Source organism: Mytilus californianus, unplaced genomic scaffold (assembly GCF_021869535.1).
Source record: "Mytilus californianus isolate M0D057914Y unplaced genomic scaffold, xbMytCali1.0.p SCAF_2, whole genome shotgun sequence".
Classification (NCBI taxonomy): Eukaryota; Metazoa; Mollusca; class Bivalvia; order Mytilida; family Mytilidae; genus Mytilus; species Mytilus californianus.
This window is the reverse complement of record NW_026262668.1, coordinates 137344351-137362728: the sequence shown is the minus strand read 5'-3', so window position 1 is coordinate 137362728 and position 18378 is coordinate 137344351. Positions and strand designations below refer to the sequence as shown.

At 32.0% G+C, this 18378-nt stretch overlaps 1 protein-coding gene across 1 annotated transcript in view; it reads left to right on the top strand.

Annotated features, from left to right (window-relative positions):
- Nucleotides 1-1307: 1307 nt before the first annotated feature.
- Nucleotides 1308-18378, top strand: part of LOC127731174 (corticotropin-releasing factor receptor 2-like) — a 134408-nt gene continuing 117337 nt past the window's right edge. Inside the window, exon 1 of the mRNA XM_052240116.1 lies at nucleotides 1308-1324. The gene's annotated coding sequence lies outside the window, so the exon portion shown is untranslated. The remainder of the gene's footprint in view (nucleotides 1325-18378) is intronic.

Genomic DNA, 18378 nt, shown 5'->3' with positions numbered 1-18378 from the left:
CCTTATGGTTTGGTATGACTTCAAAGTAGGTGTCTATCTTTCATCAAACTGATAGTGTACCGGTACAATATCGAGTTTCATATAGAGTCAATTGACAACAACTATTTTGTAGTATACAAAATGGAAAACAACACGTAATACATTTCATGCGTCCGAAGTGCTTTTCTTGAGTTACCTTCATCAGGAACTCTCAAAAGCCAAAAATTTGAAAGCCAAAGATGTATCAGAACTAAAACAGTTGAAGAGCTATATGACCTAAAAATAACAAAATATAATCGGTACCATATCGAGTTTCATATAGTTTTCAAAATTGTTGATGTATAGAGTAAATTGAAAACTTGTATTCTGTAGTATACAGATCGTTGTCTCCTTGTCCCCTTGATACGGTTTTTAAAATTTCAGAACTTATTCCAAGACAATATTTTAAAATGCATCAAAATGGTAGTTATTACAACCAGAAATCCATGACGAGGGCTAATAATGAAGTTTTGATACAACGTTATACTTATTGTACTATTAGTAATGTTAAAAGTACGAACACCGGGGCTGATTTAAGCAATGATGATAATGTTTTTTGGCCAGTTAATGAGATTTTAATAGTATGTATACCGCAAACAATTTACAAACCTGAATTTATTTAAAATTTAATGATTTTTTTAAAATATATTTAAGATACGTATCTATAGAACGAGAAAATGTCTGTTATGTTATGTTTTTATCAAAGTCGAGAATAGAAAGTACAATTATATTCGAATACACACAAAAATTAGATTAATTGTAGGGAAGAATTTGTAATTTAAATCTTGATGCATATTTCTAATAACCTTAAAGTTTCTTACATCTAATAAAGGGACAGTTTTATTGACCTTTCGTGTGTATAACTTTTGAAGCAAAGTTTATTCAGAAGCATTGATGCTTCTTCAATACTATTTTCTCTGTGATGCATAAAAGCTAATTATTTTAAATGTATTACTGAAACATATATTTATACCAATATATGAACTTACCCAGGTAACAAATTCTTAATTACCCCTGTTTTAACAGAAGCTTCATTAATACCCAACTAGCCATGTCAAAACGTATACATACTCTGCCAAAAAGAAAATGAGACCGGAACAACATTGTATCAATCAGCCGTAATCAGAGTCTCGAATTAGGTTAACAAGCTTTGTCAGTTTTAATCAAAACTGCTTCAGAACGTGAATGGGATATGAATTTTTATATAATTAAGACATCGCCAGACTGAATATTGAATTATTTTTGGCTCTATCTATTTCCCATTTGTAGTCGGTGAGGATCGAACCTTAATTGTTTAATAATAAAGGTAAGTGGCAATATAAAACTTAACGATTTATTGTGAAAATAAAATGTAAATGGCCAGTACCAAATTTATATATAGAAAACTTTAAATAACCATTTATGATAACAGTTATCTATACCGTTTGTTTCAGATCAATAAATAGTTTTTAAAAGATTTTGTATTTAATGTTTATCGCTACTTCATGACAAGGTATGTGCGTTATTAAATTTAAATTTTACTTTTCTTTTTTTTAACTTAAATACGATATAAAGAATTAGTAAGAGTTGATTATGTAAAATATTAAAATATTAGTCATAAGCAATGAGAAATAATCAAATTTGATCAAATTTTAACAAACTTTTACAACAGGGATATACATATCATAAATAAATCAAAAGCCTGACTAAAATTTAACACAAATATACTGATTTATTTAGGTAGTATGATTCCATTTGCAGAACTGAATATTATTTATAAAGTGAAGAATTTTAAGAATTGCTCTCCAAAACTTTGTTCTTGGCAATTGACTTATTGTTACATCTGATACCTATGCTGTTGTTATTTCATCTTTGCATATTATATATATATTCAAATCTCCCTAAGGGAAGAACAAATATTTGCTATCGCAAATTTGCAATTCTAACATTGTTGGGCTAAATTTCAGACGAAGTATATATATGTATGATATTATGCTCTGTAAAATCTTCTTTAAATAATTACTTAAACAAATTTTTGGTAGTTTTATTCTTGAATACCGGGTGAGAAGCATGATATTCTTATTATTTTTTAGCCATTTACCATCTCAAAATGTGAACACTTTTTGTTAAAATCATGATGTCACAGTAAAATATTATAATCAGCCAGCAGTGCCGGTCCAGTATACGATATATGGAACGGTGATGTTCAATACAAAGGAAGTTAAAGCTTCCTTATTTACATTAATAACATTTTCATAGTAAAATCTACTCACCCTCTCCTTTGTCTTTTCTAAAGGCTTAGATCATATGTTCTATTTTAGGAAAGTTAAATACGGGAAGACTTAAACATTCATTCACTTGCAACAATAAACATTCCTCGAAGGAATTAATGATCATTTATAAAACAAAACTTTCGTCATCAGGAGAGGCATGACATATATATATATATATATATATATATATATATATGTATATATTACCCGGGTGAAGACTACTAGTAAAACAATTTTGAAAGGGTCATTTTGATATTAACAGCTCTTAAAAGACTTTACAATACATTATTATGTCGTATATTCAGTCTTTCAGTACATTTTCAGACTTATCCACCTCAGTGAACTCGGTACTGTTCAGACAATTCGCTTGCAGTCAATTCAGATCTAGTTCAGTCCATGTTCAGTAATTGGTATCTACATGTACACATCACCAACATACTGAATTGTCTTAACGGCTATTGAACAGTACTGAATCGACTGCAAGCAAATTGTCTGAACAGTACTGAATTTACCGCAAAAGTCAGTCTCAAAATTCACTAAAAGACTAAACATGATTTTTTAGATAGTGTTCATCATCAATATGATCGTTTTAGACGAAAATGAACTAACTTGTGTTAAACCAGTAGCCTTTTGATCGACCGATATAAAAACCTTTGTTGAAAATTTGTTTGTTAACATAGAAAGTGCACTTTTGTAGGTTTTCTTGAAAATTAAATTTATTTACAACTGTAAGAAAATTGATCTGATTAAGAGCTTGAAATATTGTTTGGATAATTGTCGGTTGTTGAAGACTGTAATTTGCTCTCTTGATGTTTTTTTTATTTATTTGTGTTGTTGGAATGCCGTGTCGTTAGCGCATAACCCTGATCTTTCATTCATATTCAGAAAACACATTTTTTTACAACAAATTTCAGATTAAATCAGATTGCGCAAAATAACTGACCTAAGCCATTGATTTTGTTTTCTAAATGTTTAAAAAGTAGCAATAAAGCATTATATTTTAAATTTATTCGGAAGTGTTTCTTTTTATGAACTTTGCTCATGTGATATCCTTGTATGTTGAGTTATTGGAAAGATGACCATACACGTTGTCGCCGCTTGTTTCAGTGTTTATATTAGTACATTTACCATTGATGTGATGGTTAATTGGCAAGGTCATGGATCCATAATAAAGCTAAAAGGACCAACCACAAGTTTTTAATCGTTTATCTTAACAAAATGTTACCTTTAAATTTTGGGGGGAGGGAGGGGGGATAAGAAGCGACTATAGTCTACCTATTTTTCCAAAGTCCATTATCAATTGGGGATCTACCTACCAAGGAAAAGCAACAAGGAAATCTCTTGAAATTAGAGCTAGACCTGATGTGTATCCTATGCCTGCTTTACTATAGTCATTCGAATCCAGACTCAGGTGTGACATGTACTGATAAGGAATACAATGGGTACATTTTCAGATCAGACCATTTGTTTCTGATGTGAGTGGGTTCAGAGCTATTATTCGGATGCATGAGTTTTTCAAAGTGTTGCTTTCATTTTGTATACCCTTGTCATTATATTTTACTTAATTTGATCTTTATCGGGAAAGTGTACATGAAATTATGTTTTCTATACAGTATGTACTAACAACTTTTTGTTGGTATCTTTGTCAGATTTATTTTTTTATGTGTTTTCGAATTTTTAGGTCAGTTGTGTTTGTATGTCTGTAAGAAACCATACCTGTAAACCTCTGAAACCTTCAATGAGGGACATCTTCCCCACAGCTGTTACAGCTGAGGAGGAGATTTTGCGTGAATGACATTTTCAAACTTAACATATGACATGTACATTATATATACTTGATGCAATTTTACTGTCAGGAAAAAGGTTAGAACACAACTGAGTGAAATGACCAACAATAACAAATGTCGAGTTGTATTTTGCCGCAAAATTACTAAATATATAGTATACACAAAATAAATAGTTGATAGTACACACAGTATAGTAAACCATTGTTTCTTAGAAACTATGTTTTACTATACTGTATGTATCATCAACTACAAAAAAACATTTTTGTTGGCGTCTTTGTCAGATTTATTCGTATGTTTGTTTGACTTTTTAAGTCAGTTGTGTTTGTATGCTGTAATGTATGTTTGTACAGTTTAGGCTGCTGGATCCCAGTTATTGTCACGTTAACCAATTATGACTTTGGGTTGCTCACCTATTTTTTTCATTATAACAAAACTATAAACGACTGTCCTACAATGAAGGTTTAGCTAGCTATATATATATATAACCATGTCTAAACCACCAATGTTTTTCAGAAAGTGCCTGTACCAAGTCAAGAATATGAAAGGATCTAAAACTATGCAAAGGTGTCTGTAGTCATTGTTCACAATTGTTTTCCATTGTTTTCGTTGTTTTGAAGTCAGCGTTTACTTCCTCCTTTTTTAATATACCTTGGAGTTCGGTATTTTTGTTAATGCTTAAAAAGGATCTACAAAGGATCTAAAACTGCGAAAAGATGTCCCTGGTCATCGTACCGGACATTCTTTCGTGATGGTAGCCGTAAAATCTGTGTAGTGTTGATTTCAGTCATTCTTCCATAAAAACCTGAGGGAAGAGTGTTTGTGTTAGGAAAGATAGCTTCTCTTCTATAAGTATATTAATATAGAAAATATATAACTCGTGGCCGAACAGTTCAAGCCACTGGTTACCTTGATTTTGTCTCTTTATCTTCCCAGTGCATGTTCGAACATTTAATCTGTAATCATTTTTTTTCATATATCAAATGGCTATTACCAAGTTTGTTTTGTATTCTCATAAAAAGTAAGTTGTTTTTCTGTTTGATTATATGTGGCAATATATATTAATTTCTACCAAGTAGTAGGTGTATCATTTTCTATGTTTCTTATGTTCAGTAAGACAAATGAGTAAAGATATAATTTGTTTTCATTATATGTAAATTGGTATGTGCCCCTATTGGGTATAGTTATAGGATTGGTAAATGAGCAAAAACTTCAGCAGTTATTGATTTGTAATTATGTTCCTTTGTAGAAAACAGTTACGTTGTTTTATTCGTCAGACCTAGTATATTTTTCTAACACAAATAGCACTTTATAAACTAGCATAACGTATCTCGTTTTGTTATAACAGTTTTGAGCCATTTCTATAAATTTAGTGGTCATAAATTTAATCACTAAGGTATTTCTATAGAAGGCATTTCTATAAAAGACATCAGTTACATTGGTTCGATTTGGCACAACTTCTTCTTAATGATGGTTTTTCGGTATCTCTCAATTTCGTCATTAATTTGAAACCCAATGGTTTTGATTTGAGAGCTACTGATGATTCTTATGTAGAGGAAATGCGCGTCTGGCGTACTTACAAGCCTGATGTCTTTGTTGACTTTTAATTTCTTTAATCCAAACTGAGGCTGGTGTACTTGCATGTGAATTGATTAAAAGAAAAAGAAAAAACACAAAGAACATAACTAAAATCATTCATATGTCCTATCTAGATAATTGACTTTTCATTAGGTTGTATTTTGAATTGAAATACATTTTCAAAACTTTCCAGTTGGAGTCTTATTATTTGTGTTAATTCATGAGAATGTCTAAGTTCTGAAATCCTTATAATGGAGTTGTATCATAATAACGCAATCATTCACACGATAGTGATAACATTCGACGTCTCTCCAATTGCTATCTTATAAACGCATTTGGTCGCCAATAGGAATAATCTGAAATCTACCGTTTCAACAGTACATTTGCCCATCATTACAAATCTATATAAATGATGAAGTAGTCATAATTATCCTCATAAATCCTAAATAATACAGTGCAACCCTTATAAGTCATGTATATAGTGAGAAAATGCAATCTATTCTTTAGGGTTAGCAGAGCCAATACAGATATTTGTGAATCATTGAAGATCATTTTATAACAAATGTAGAATTAACATGTTAACTTTTTTAAGCATGTCTGTAACTTACCCTCTGCTCCGTCGTAAGGCGTTTACATACATCAATTAAAACGTAACGATTGTGCATGTTCACACTTTACGGACTTCATCAACAGTGGTCGATTCTTTACACAAAAACTGCTCCAACAGACATGAATATTTAAAATATTTGAAAATTTACAATTTATAATATTTATGCAATATGTCAAGCTCTAGAAAGCTGAAAAAAGAAATATGATAAAAAGCTTTCGATGATATACCAGTAACACCAAATAACCCTAATGAAGTTTAAAAAAAAATCAAGATAGCCATGCACTTAATGTATTTCCGACTGACAACATGTAAAAAAAACTCATCATAGATACCAGGATTAAAATGTTGTACGTCGCAGAGTTATACGTGTGCTTTTAAGAATAATTTAATATCGATTAGTGGAAAAGACGTGAATAAACAATCAGTTAAGAAAAGCACTTGACTCTAAAATACCGGTAAAAACGTAACAAAATCATAAGTTTTAGCATAACAATAAATAGAATAAGTTTCTATGATATCACAGATTCCTTCACCGTCCACAAAATGTTCTACTTTCCCAACGATCAAGGAAAGGCGTTTAGTCGCATGGTTTTCAAAATATCCATAAAACTACATTCTAAATTTTTTTTTTACAAACAATCAGGGCCAAAACTCTTGTACGTTTAAAGAAAACATGTCAAAAATAAAATTTTACATAAAGTTTTCGGTCTAATACACCCACAAAATGAAAATCAATTTCATGAATATCTATTTTTATTAGGAAATCACATAATTTGTAAACATCCAAGGAAATAAGTCTAGAACGATTAAAACGATAAAAGAAACCAAACGAAAAAATGAAAAAAGAAGATAAATCGATCTTGGTCTCCAATATAATGGTCGAGAACAATCTATTTTGTGTATAATCTATTCATCAACTGGAAACCACAAACGCTTGAAATATCAACGATCATAACTCTAGAAATGTAAAAGGATAAATGTCAAAAATCGAACCTAAATTGTGTTTTGTGGCCCAAAAACGTAATGAAAATTTCGATAAAGTTCATGCAGCTGTTCTCTGTTAATAATCTTGAAACTAAACTGTGACAGACAGACGAACATACAGATGGTGGTATAATGAGCAATGCATTGTCCTGAGTGCACACAATAACTGGAAGTTCGAACAGCATACAGTACTGATATGGACAAAATTCTGCCATAAACTGGATAATTTGCCTCTATACTATCAAATTACAAACAGCATCTCCATTCAGAGTATATGACATGAACATATGTAATGTCCATGTGAAACATGTATCTAACTCAATGCATAAAAAGCCTCAAAAATCAATTAGTCCTGCTCCATATAATTAGTTAGCTAAGTTAACCCCCATAACTTATAAAGCTCTTTTGTCGAAAAGTTAAGTTCTCCAACGACCCCAATGGTGAAATGATAGAGCTGAACGAATCCCACTAAATCCGGGGTGTACACAGTTGTTCCGTGATGGTAAACAGTTAAGCAATATGTGGACAATTTGTTCCCTATATATTACTCAGAATAAGATATAACAGATATGAAATATGTCAAAATTGATAATAGAGGTGTGGGATAAACTTCAGACAGACAAATATAACTGCAGTCCAACAACACACGTTAAACCCGTTAACCTAAAATACGTCTAATCACATCTAGTTATGATAAAAGAGATGATCTTTAATTTCCTACTGTTAATTATCTATTTTTAGATGGTGACGTTCCCTTGTCACCATCGTATGGTGTTTATATATCTAAGCTTGTTCGATTCGCTCGTGTATGTAACAACGTATTTGATTTTAACGAAAGAAATCTCTGTATAACTGAAAAATTATAACACCAGGGTTTTCAATATCACAAACTAGTCAAAACCTTTATTAAATTTTATCATCGGTACAAGGGCATTATTCGTAAAATATAAATCAACATGCAGACATCTCATACGTTCAGGTATTTCACATCCAATCTTTTATGGTAATATTCTTTTCAAAGCACAAAAATGTCGGCATTCACCTCAAAAGCTAACCAAACCTTTAAACAGGCTTATTCATAAGGGATATAGTTACGATACTGTTGTCAGGTCATTGAAGATGGTATATTTTGGTATTGATATTGATTCACTCATAGGGTCTTTGCATCGGAAATAAACACATTTGTTCTAAAACCAGTTGTCTGCATGATACGGGTTATGTTCTTCTCATATATTTATGATGATATGATACTAAACCCCTAACGGGAGGGATTGTGCTTGATTTTCATATGATGAAGATATAATCTTTCAATCAGTTTAATTGTAGTCTGGAGCTGGCATGTCAGTAACTGTTAGTAGTCATTTGTTAATTTATGTATCATTGTCATTTTGCTTAGTTTCTTTTGTTACCTATTCTGATATCGGACTCGGACTTATTTTAAACTGAGTTTTACTGTGCATATTGCTGTGTGTTTGTTTATTCTACATTGGCTAGAGGTATAGGGGGAGGGTTGAGATCTCACAAAACATGTTTAACCCCGCCGCATTTTAGCGCCTGTCCCAAGTCAGGAGCCTCTGGCCTTTGTTAGTCTTGTATTTTTTTTTTAATTTTAGTTCATTTATATTTTTTGGAGTTTAGTATGATGTCAATTTTCACTGAACTAGTACACATTTTTATCTAGGGGCCAGCTGAAGCCCGCCTCCGGGTGCGGGATTTTCTCGCTGTGTTGAAGACCCATTGGTGGCCTTCGGCTGTTTTCTGCTCTTTGGTCGGGTTGTTGTCTCTTTGACATATTCCCCATTTCCATTCTCAATTTTATACTGTTACAGTTATAGATTTGTATTTAAGTTAAGACAATAAAACTTTTAATTTTAGTTTTTTCTTGTTTGTTTGATCATTATGTTGTCTATTATATTTTAATTTATGATATTTCATTGCTTCTTTGGTATTTTCATTTTTTTTTGCATCATAAAGGCTATACTTCCGTTTTTTACCTGACAATTACAAAAACACTGACCGTTATGGATCTTAAGCTGTATATCATTGTAATCATCATTAAGACAGACTATATTTAATTCAAGGAAGCTAAAAATACAGAAAAAAATTACAGATTTGTGACCGTAGAACACCATTAAGATGTGTTGCCGTGAACATATATTGATATTATTCGTTCTTGTCTCATTCAATTTTCCTTATTTTTGTAATTTTATTTGAAAAACAAATTATAACAAAAATATATTGATATTTCGTGTATTATTTGCAACACTGCATGCTTTCCCCTCACTGTCTGCTCCACTGCTTGGTTTCCCTTATTTTCTGCTACACTCCATGAAGTGCCTTACTTTCTTCTTTCCGTCATACAGGTTTCAATTATTGGTGTTTTTCATATGCAGAAAGATCCACAATGTCATATGAATCATATTAATTGGATCGGATGAATATATATATATACGCAATCAGGATGTCTTAATATTTACGCAACGACATAAATAAGAGATAAACATTCTGAATTACCATCGGTAATCTACCTTTATACGACATATTGCATTCGCATCGGTAATCTACCTTTATACGTTAACTGAATTACCATTATTAATCTACCTTTATACGACATATTGCATTAACATCGGTAATCTACCTTATACGACATATTGAATTACCATCGATAAGATACTTTTATATGACATATTGAAGGAACGTCGTTAATCTAACTTTATACGACATATTGGATTTACATTGTGAACAAACTTTTTAAGAGATAATAAATGAACATTAGTAATCTACCTTTATACGACATGTTGAATTAACATGGTTAGCAAACTTTTTAAGAGATAATAAATAAGCATTTGGTAATCTGCCTTTATATGATACGAAAAGTTGTCTGTCTACTGTTGGGTACCCTATGTTGACGATTAAAATTATTTGTTTATAAATCTTTGTGCTCTTCGGTTGCTCTTTGGTGGCTATATCGTCGACGTTTAATCTGCATCTCTTTATATGCATGAAAAATGCAATTTACAATTAAAGCTTTTCTAAATTATATATCTAAAAATAAAAGTAAAGAATCTAATAATGTTATAAACCATGTGTTCCATTTCAAAACCCTGGAGTCATTTGTCTATGTTTTATATGTATGCTTATGTATATATATATGTATATATCAGAAATTTTGGAATTGAACATTTATTTCTTTTCGAATTCGGTATACATATTGGAAATTTTAAAACACATCAGAGAATACCACACAGAAAACTAAAGATTGAACCCCATCAAAACCTGGGGATGAACTCGGGTTACCCGAAAAAAACATTATTTTCCTCTCTATTCTTATTATGATGGTTATTAGCTTTAATGGCAAAGTTTGATTAAATCATTTCAAGTTTCTTCAAAGACTGCATAGGAACAGAAACGTTGCAAAACTAGTTCATGAAAAATGTATTCGATTTTGTATCTATAGATTTATATGATATAGATTATTTTCGGTGAATTTGCAAAACCTTTCGGAATTTTGGGTCCTCAATGCTCTTCAACTTCGTACTCTATTTGACCTTTTAAACGTTTTTGAATCGAGAGTCACTGATGAGTCTTTTGTAGACGAAACGCGCGTCTGGCGTACAAATTATTAATCCTGGTATCTATGATGAGTTAGTTTACTATCCTACCTTTATATTTTCTACGAATTTCATTAATAGCTTTAATTGTTTAATATATTTTAATTTGTTTTTCATAAATGAAGCCACCATAAGAAGACAATAATGTAATGTCGTCATATTTTAAAGTGGTAAAAAGAAATTTGCAGCGAAAAAATATTTTGGTAACAGAAAATCAATTCTGACTAAATTTAATTCCTAATAACGATTGAATTTTGTCAAACAAATTTGTACGGGGTTTGAAGAAGGGAGTGTATTATCTACTATTCGGTTAAATGGTTGCTTCATAAAGGTATTCAACTATTCTCATAAACTGTTCGGCGTATTTATACATATCCATTGCTTGTGATAAAACATGATTGTTTTATATGCTATTTGTGACTTCCCTAGTTTCCCTTAACCTGAATAATTCAGGCCTTCCCCATGGTCGACTCTCACACTCGCGAGGGTGTAGCCATCGGAGAGCAGTGGGATATAACGACTGACTTATTCGGGTTATGTTTCCCTGCAATATTTGTGTAGCATACTGACACAATTAACCTCAATCAAAACTCGAAGCCGACCAAAAGTCTTGTAATAATTGCATTGTAGACGTTACTACACAATAATTTTCTTCGCCATTAGACCAATCTTCCAGTTGTCTGCCCTTACCGTTGATAATGAAGCTATCTAATATTACAAGCACTAACGTAATCAATATATTGCTTTTTACTCAAACTTACTTTCTTGCGTGAAAGTTGATCACGACATTGTCTGTTCAAGGTATCTACAATTTATATATGTTAAAAAGATTTCTGAGGTTGATGTCAAGCTGTATTTGGCAAATTAAACCTTTTGGAATTGTATGTCCTCAATGATCGGAATATTGGATTTTACGAAAATGTGCTTCTTCCTGGACGATGGTGCATGATTTTGGGTATTTTCCAAAACATTCATGGCCCCGATTGCAAGTGGTGCTATCTATTCTTATCATTTTTCAAAAGTGGTCTTTGGTTCTGATAAACATTAACCTTTTCCACTACAAATAATAGAATATCTCTCATTTGTTGATCAGAATACATTGATGTCAAATTAAAACCAAGAGAAATCATTCCTCAAAAATAAATAAAATTTTATTTGATGATTAATGTGATGAATCAAGAATGAAATATAAAACATTTTATTTTCTCCTTAATAGCATGCAGCACGGTGTTATCGATTACTTGTTCGCTTTAAAGATAAAAAAAAACATTTTTCTCTCATAAAATAAATTTCATCGCTTGTTTGTCCTTACAGTAATGTGATTGATACAAAACACTTACTAAGGCTCGTTTTACTTACAGTTAATCAGTCAATTGAAAGCTTAATTCATGGACTCATCTTTTAAGGCACAATCCCAAAACGATTTTATTTCATTTTATACATCGTGTAGACTGTGCCTGTTTTCGGGATGGACAGTCATATATTTCTGGAAGTCTCTGCAATGCTATTGCTAGGTTTTGTCAGTTAAATAGATGAAGTTAACTGGGACTGTGGTGAGCTTTTTAAAAGTACAATGAAAATATTATGATTTGCCAATGACTCTTGGGCATGAAAATGACTATTATTCGCAATGATTAATCATGGTATATAGTGTAAGAGTTACATTTTGTAATTCTTTTGACTATTCGTATTCAAAAAGAATGTATAGTTTTACTATTACTAGTATTGCATAAACTTGTAGTCAGAAAAGAGTGTAAATCGTAATTAACGAACTATTGCTTAATTTGAATATCCCTTTGGTATCTTTTGCATCTCCTTTTTCCAAAAAAGAATCGCAAATAATAAGGAAAAGAAATAATGAAAACTGTTCGCTGACAAAACTTGTCAGGATGAAGCTCTCCAAACCGATTCGTTCCTTTAGTACTTTGTTGCAATTTGTTGTACATTTGACCCATTTTATCTCTCCTCCGTACATTTTCTTCGTTGTCTTTGACATATTTTTATTGCTCCTTGATACATGAAGTTTTGCTATAAATGTCAAAAAAGTATTCTAAACAATTGATTTTCAATGATGTAAGCTGCATAGCATGTGAACAAGTTTTATCGTAATGGGAAGATAAGAAAATAAAAGATCAAAATTCGGTCATTTGCAATTTATGATGACAAAATCATTTTCCGTTATCTTTTAATTACAGGAAGTGTTCAGAAATTTTACGGTCTCCTTGGTGATTACAGACGATTCATTTTACGATTTAATATAAAATAATAACCAATTGTTCTAAGAAAGCAGGAAAAGAGGTTTTTTGTTTTTATGGTTTCAATGAAAAAAACTAGTAATTATATTTCGAAAATTTAACTTTAGACGAATTTGGTTTTTCAGTTTAAGCCTGAATGCTGTACATGCTCTCATTTGGTCTCCAAATTACCTGATGAAGGTTATTTCAGAAGCAAGTACCACGAAAATCAACAAAGAAAGTTTAATTACAGGGTTATCATCAGCGTCAGCATTTCTTTGATAGCCGCGTTTAAAAAATATGAAATCTGAATCGAGGACAAAATAGGTATTTTATTTTCGTCATCATGTCAGGGTAAATTAAAAGTAAATTTATCAGACACAAAGAGTATCTGTTTAAAAGTCACATGACATAATGTAGAGTCATCAACCACCACTAGGGGAGAAATAACGGGAGAAAACACTCGTGAGGTCGCGTAATATGTCATTGACGAAGCTTCGTTTTGGAAGGTGGATAATTACTTCCCATTTTGGCTATATTCGAAATATTGAAGTCATCAACAAAACTGGAAGGAAACTAAACAATGTTTACAATATATAACAATAGTAGCAAACATTTGTTAAATATAGATTCTATAGACAACTGTCATACAAGTGGGAGGTTTAGCTAGCTATAAAAACTGGTTTAACCCACCACTTTCTTCGGAAAATGACTGTACCAAGTCAGGAATATGACAGTTGTTTTTCAATCGTTCCGTTGATTGATAGCGTTTGATTTTGTAAGTTTTTATGGCGGGGACTTAAAAATTCGATAATTCAACTATCGAGATTGGATAAATCCGATAATCTACGAGTAACTATGTAAGCATATGTTTCTCTTATGATTATCAAATATATGTTCATAATTGATAAACTTACGAAATGAGAGCATCTCTGAATTAAAAGGGGGAAAAGATTAATAGAAAACGATTTTAATCAAGAACATTACTTTTGATAAAATATATATTTATATGTACATGTAATAGTAAACAACTTGAACATTAATTTCTGAAGGTGGAACTATTTCGCGGTAGTAAAAGTTTTTATAAAGTTGTCAATTTCTCTGACAGGTGTAAGCACATTTGATTCTTCCTTAGAGCTGATAAAGGTTATGACCTTTTAACATAACCAATCATCTACTGAGATAATCGGCAACTACACGGGAATTTTTTTGTTTTAAACGATTGGTTCAGAAAGGTTAAAACTGCCAAAGAATTAGAAAAAAAAATGTATTATTAAATATCAGCTCCGATTTTTATATGAAGATTTTACGGAGATAATTAATTTAACCAAAAAAATACATGACAGTCAATGTAAAACAAATACAATTAATTCCCTTTGCATAACATATTGTGTTATTAAGAAGAGTTACCGTTATAATGGTACAGATACAACTTCTATGGTTCATCCTATTTGATTGAATAAAGTTGAGAATGGAAATGGGGAATGTGTCAAAGAGACAACAACCCGACCATAGAGCAGAGAAACGCCGAAGGCCACAAATGGATCTTCAATGCAGCGAGAAACTCCCGTACTCGGAGGCGTCCTTCAGCTGGCCCCTAAACAAATATGTATACTAGTTCAGTGATAATGGACGTCATACTAAACTCCAAATTATACACAAGAAACTAAAAACTCTAGATTGCTGCTTAATATCAAATCAATATATTTATAACATTTGTGAAGTAGATCAACTTAATAACCTAATATGTCAATTTTCATTCGTATTTCAGAAATTAATAATTTTAACTGATATGTCCATATAATGGTAATCTACTAGGGCGAAATAGAAAAGAGGTGTTTGGCGAGTTTATTTGCCTTTAGCCATTTGAAAAATAACATTTTCAATAATTTTATTTTCTTCGTTTGTAATTATTATCATGTTCGCAGTTTGTACTTGCCTTTCTGATAAATTGAGATAGTAGTGCCCACAAAAGTTAAAATTAGAACTATTATTATTCAAATAATAAGGAGATATGGTATGATTTCCGATAAAACACCTATACTTTAATGACAAATGTGTAAACAATTACAGGTAAATGCACTACCTTCAAAAATGAGCATTTCGTATGAAATTTTAAAAGGTGCTGGGATGAAAACAAATCAAAAGAGAATACCAACGATCTCATTTATACCAACACAATAAACAAAACATAACAACATAAAAAACAATCATAGCGGACAGCAACCATTGAAAACAACCGGATTCAAAGTCCTGGCTTGGGACGGGCACATAATGACTGTATCTTGGAGAAATATGTTTGTGAGCGCTCAATCCTACCTAATCCACGGACAGCTCTGTAACAATACAACATAAGAATAAACTGTAAAAATCAAAACAAAAAGACAAAAGATACAACTTATTGAATTTAGAATACTCGCAGGTCCTGAAAGCTAATTCAAACCCCAATTAAAACTTATCAATAAGTCATGTTCTACCAGACTCAAACCCCAATCAAAACTTATCAATAACCCATGTTCTACCAGACTCAAATACCAATCAGTACACCCTAACATGATTACTGCAAACACGTTATAAGCAGTTTTAGAAAAACAGGATCACGTGCAATGCCAAATTAAAAGTATCGACAGGATATAGGACTATAACGTTGTAATAACTGGAAAGCAAAACACTATTAAAATAAAACCAATTATGTTATGTGTTTGGAGGTCCCCTCATATTTAGTATATTACTTTGATTAGTCTTCAAAATCGATTTAAGAGATTTGAACATTGGTATTCTACTTATGAAATAGGCTACCTTGCATACTTTTGTTAAAAGGTAAAGATGTACATATCTCATCCGGGTACCAAGTTGTATATGTATAATTGACAACAATTAACACGTTGGTTCTATGACAGAGCGTTAACGGGATTTGTCATGTATTTAGTATTAACTACAGAAATTTTGTATTTCTAATAAAGGTTCTTTTCTCCGGTCTGTATAATTTACCCTGTATCGCATACCCCGTATAGCATAGATAACCATGTATCGCACCCCTTTTGGAACATCTCGAAATTGTTTCCAGAACTCCTTAGTTGTTATCCGCTTGAAATTTCAGAAGACGACAATGATGTTGACCCTCTTCATGCTGCCAGAGGGACATATGTGTCCATATATTCAATTTATGCAATCACTTATTCATTACCGCATTTCTTTCGAATGCAAGACCAATGATTATATAGTTTAATCTTTTTTCCGAGGCTTCAATAGGTCTCCAATGTTACGTCATCAGTGCGGGACGTCATATATCGAATGACGTCAAGTTTATACATATAACGTCCAATTGCCGTATTTCCTGGCATGATACGAAAATGTAAGCACATTAAATAAGCGTCAGCAAGAGTGCTATCATCTGTCTGTTAGGGGACGACCATCTAGTTTTGAGGGGGGTTGGCAAAATCTATGAGTAATATTTATTTCCAACATAAAGGTGACCAGATTATTTATGTTCACTCAGACCAGGGCCAGAATATTTATTTTCTGCTCTTCCCCAAATCACAGTGCCCCAAATTGACTCAAAATCTGCCCCCTCTTCGCCACCCCTCAGCATCAACTTTTCAACCCCTAAAGTAATTTATCTTTTGTGATATATATCACCTTTTTATAGGATACACATACAACTTCAGACAAATAGAGCAGTAAAATGAAGTCTCGAATATATATATTCTATTAATATGAAAATATAATACCATTACAATCGAGGGTGGATCCCTATTTCCTATTTGTTTTGTTTTTTTTTTTGGGGGGGGGGAGATTTCATTAACAAATCATATTTATTCAGGTCAAAAGGAGGGGGACTGCGTATGCCTCAAAACAACCACTGGCAATACTTCTTTCCGGATTTTCTGTTAATATTAGATACCTTTGTAAACTATTACAAAAATGTATTTGGGGCCAGAATATATATTTTCATGTATGATAAGACAAGATTATTTATTTTCACTTAAATGGGGGCCAGAATATTTATTTCTAAAATCTACCAGGTCCCCACCTCAGAATCAAATGGTTGTCCACTTATATATCATGAATCTGATTTTGTTAAAATATATGATAAACAGATCAATACATGGTAAAATCCGTATCGCATGCTGTATCACCACTTGACCAATATCAACCCTCGGGACTGATATTGGTCAAGTGGTGATACAGCATGCGATACGGATTTTGCCATGTATTATTCTATGTATATCATCCTAATTTTTACAGTGATGTTGTCTATAGAGCCTGTATACTCAAATACAATCCATGCAAACTCATTGATCTTTTGAATTAAATAAACTCATCATAGAAGCTTATTCATAAAGGTTATCGATTTAGAATCGAAATAAGATCTTTGAATATAGGTGCTAACATTGATTTTGTAAACTTAACACAATATGTATTGCTATTCAGTAACGGTCCTACATCCTGTCGATATCATTTAAGCATTGCACAAGGTCAGTTTTATAGATTTTGGAGAGGTGCAGCTAAAACACGACACCTTTGTTTGTTAAGGCAGAATTTAAAAAAAATGAAATTAATGTTCTAGTGAAAACGATAGAAAAGGGTGTGTGCCCGTCTTCCAAATTGTGGTGAATTAAATTATATTGTTATCTTAATGGATCGAAATAACATCAATACCAATGAATTCATTGATTTGTCTGGTTAACTAGCCAACTCCATCAATTATTTACCTTAATAACTCCTTAGTTCCCACGATAAAACAACTCAATTGCTTTTTTGAGACAAAGTGCATCTTTACGTCTTGATTAGCTTATTTTTGCCGACCTATAATTACTATGTGCTCTACAGAGGACAACATTTGAATACACAGACATGACTTTGTGTATTATCCGATTCTATTAGATTGATGTTTCCTAATAGTCCTAATGAGTATAGTTGATTAAGCTGACCGGTATGATTTGGTCATTTCTTCCTGGTAATACTCGAATCAGAAGAGACTTCGTTTTACATACGGTCATATAACTAATAAACCCTTACATTTGTTCATGAGAATATAAAAATAAGGAAATATGGTATGATTGCCAATGAGAGAACTATCCACTAGAGACAAAAGGATGAAGATGTAAACAACTCAAGGACACCGTACGGCCTTCAACAATGACCAAAACTCATACCGTATAGTAAGCTATAAAGGGCCCGTCATCACAAAATGTGAAAAACATTAGCCTGATTTTGCTAAAACAAAGAACGAATAATCCATATGGCAGGGAGCAACCAACGACAACAATTGCATTACAGAAGTTCTGTTGTTAACATTTAAAA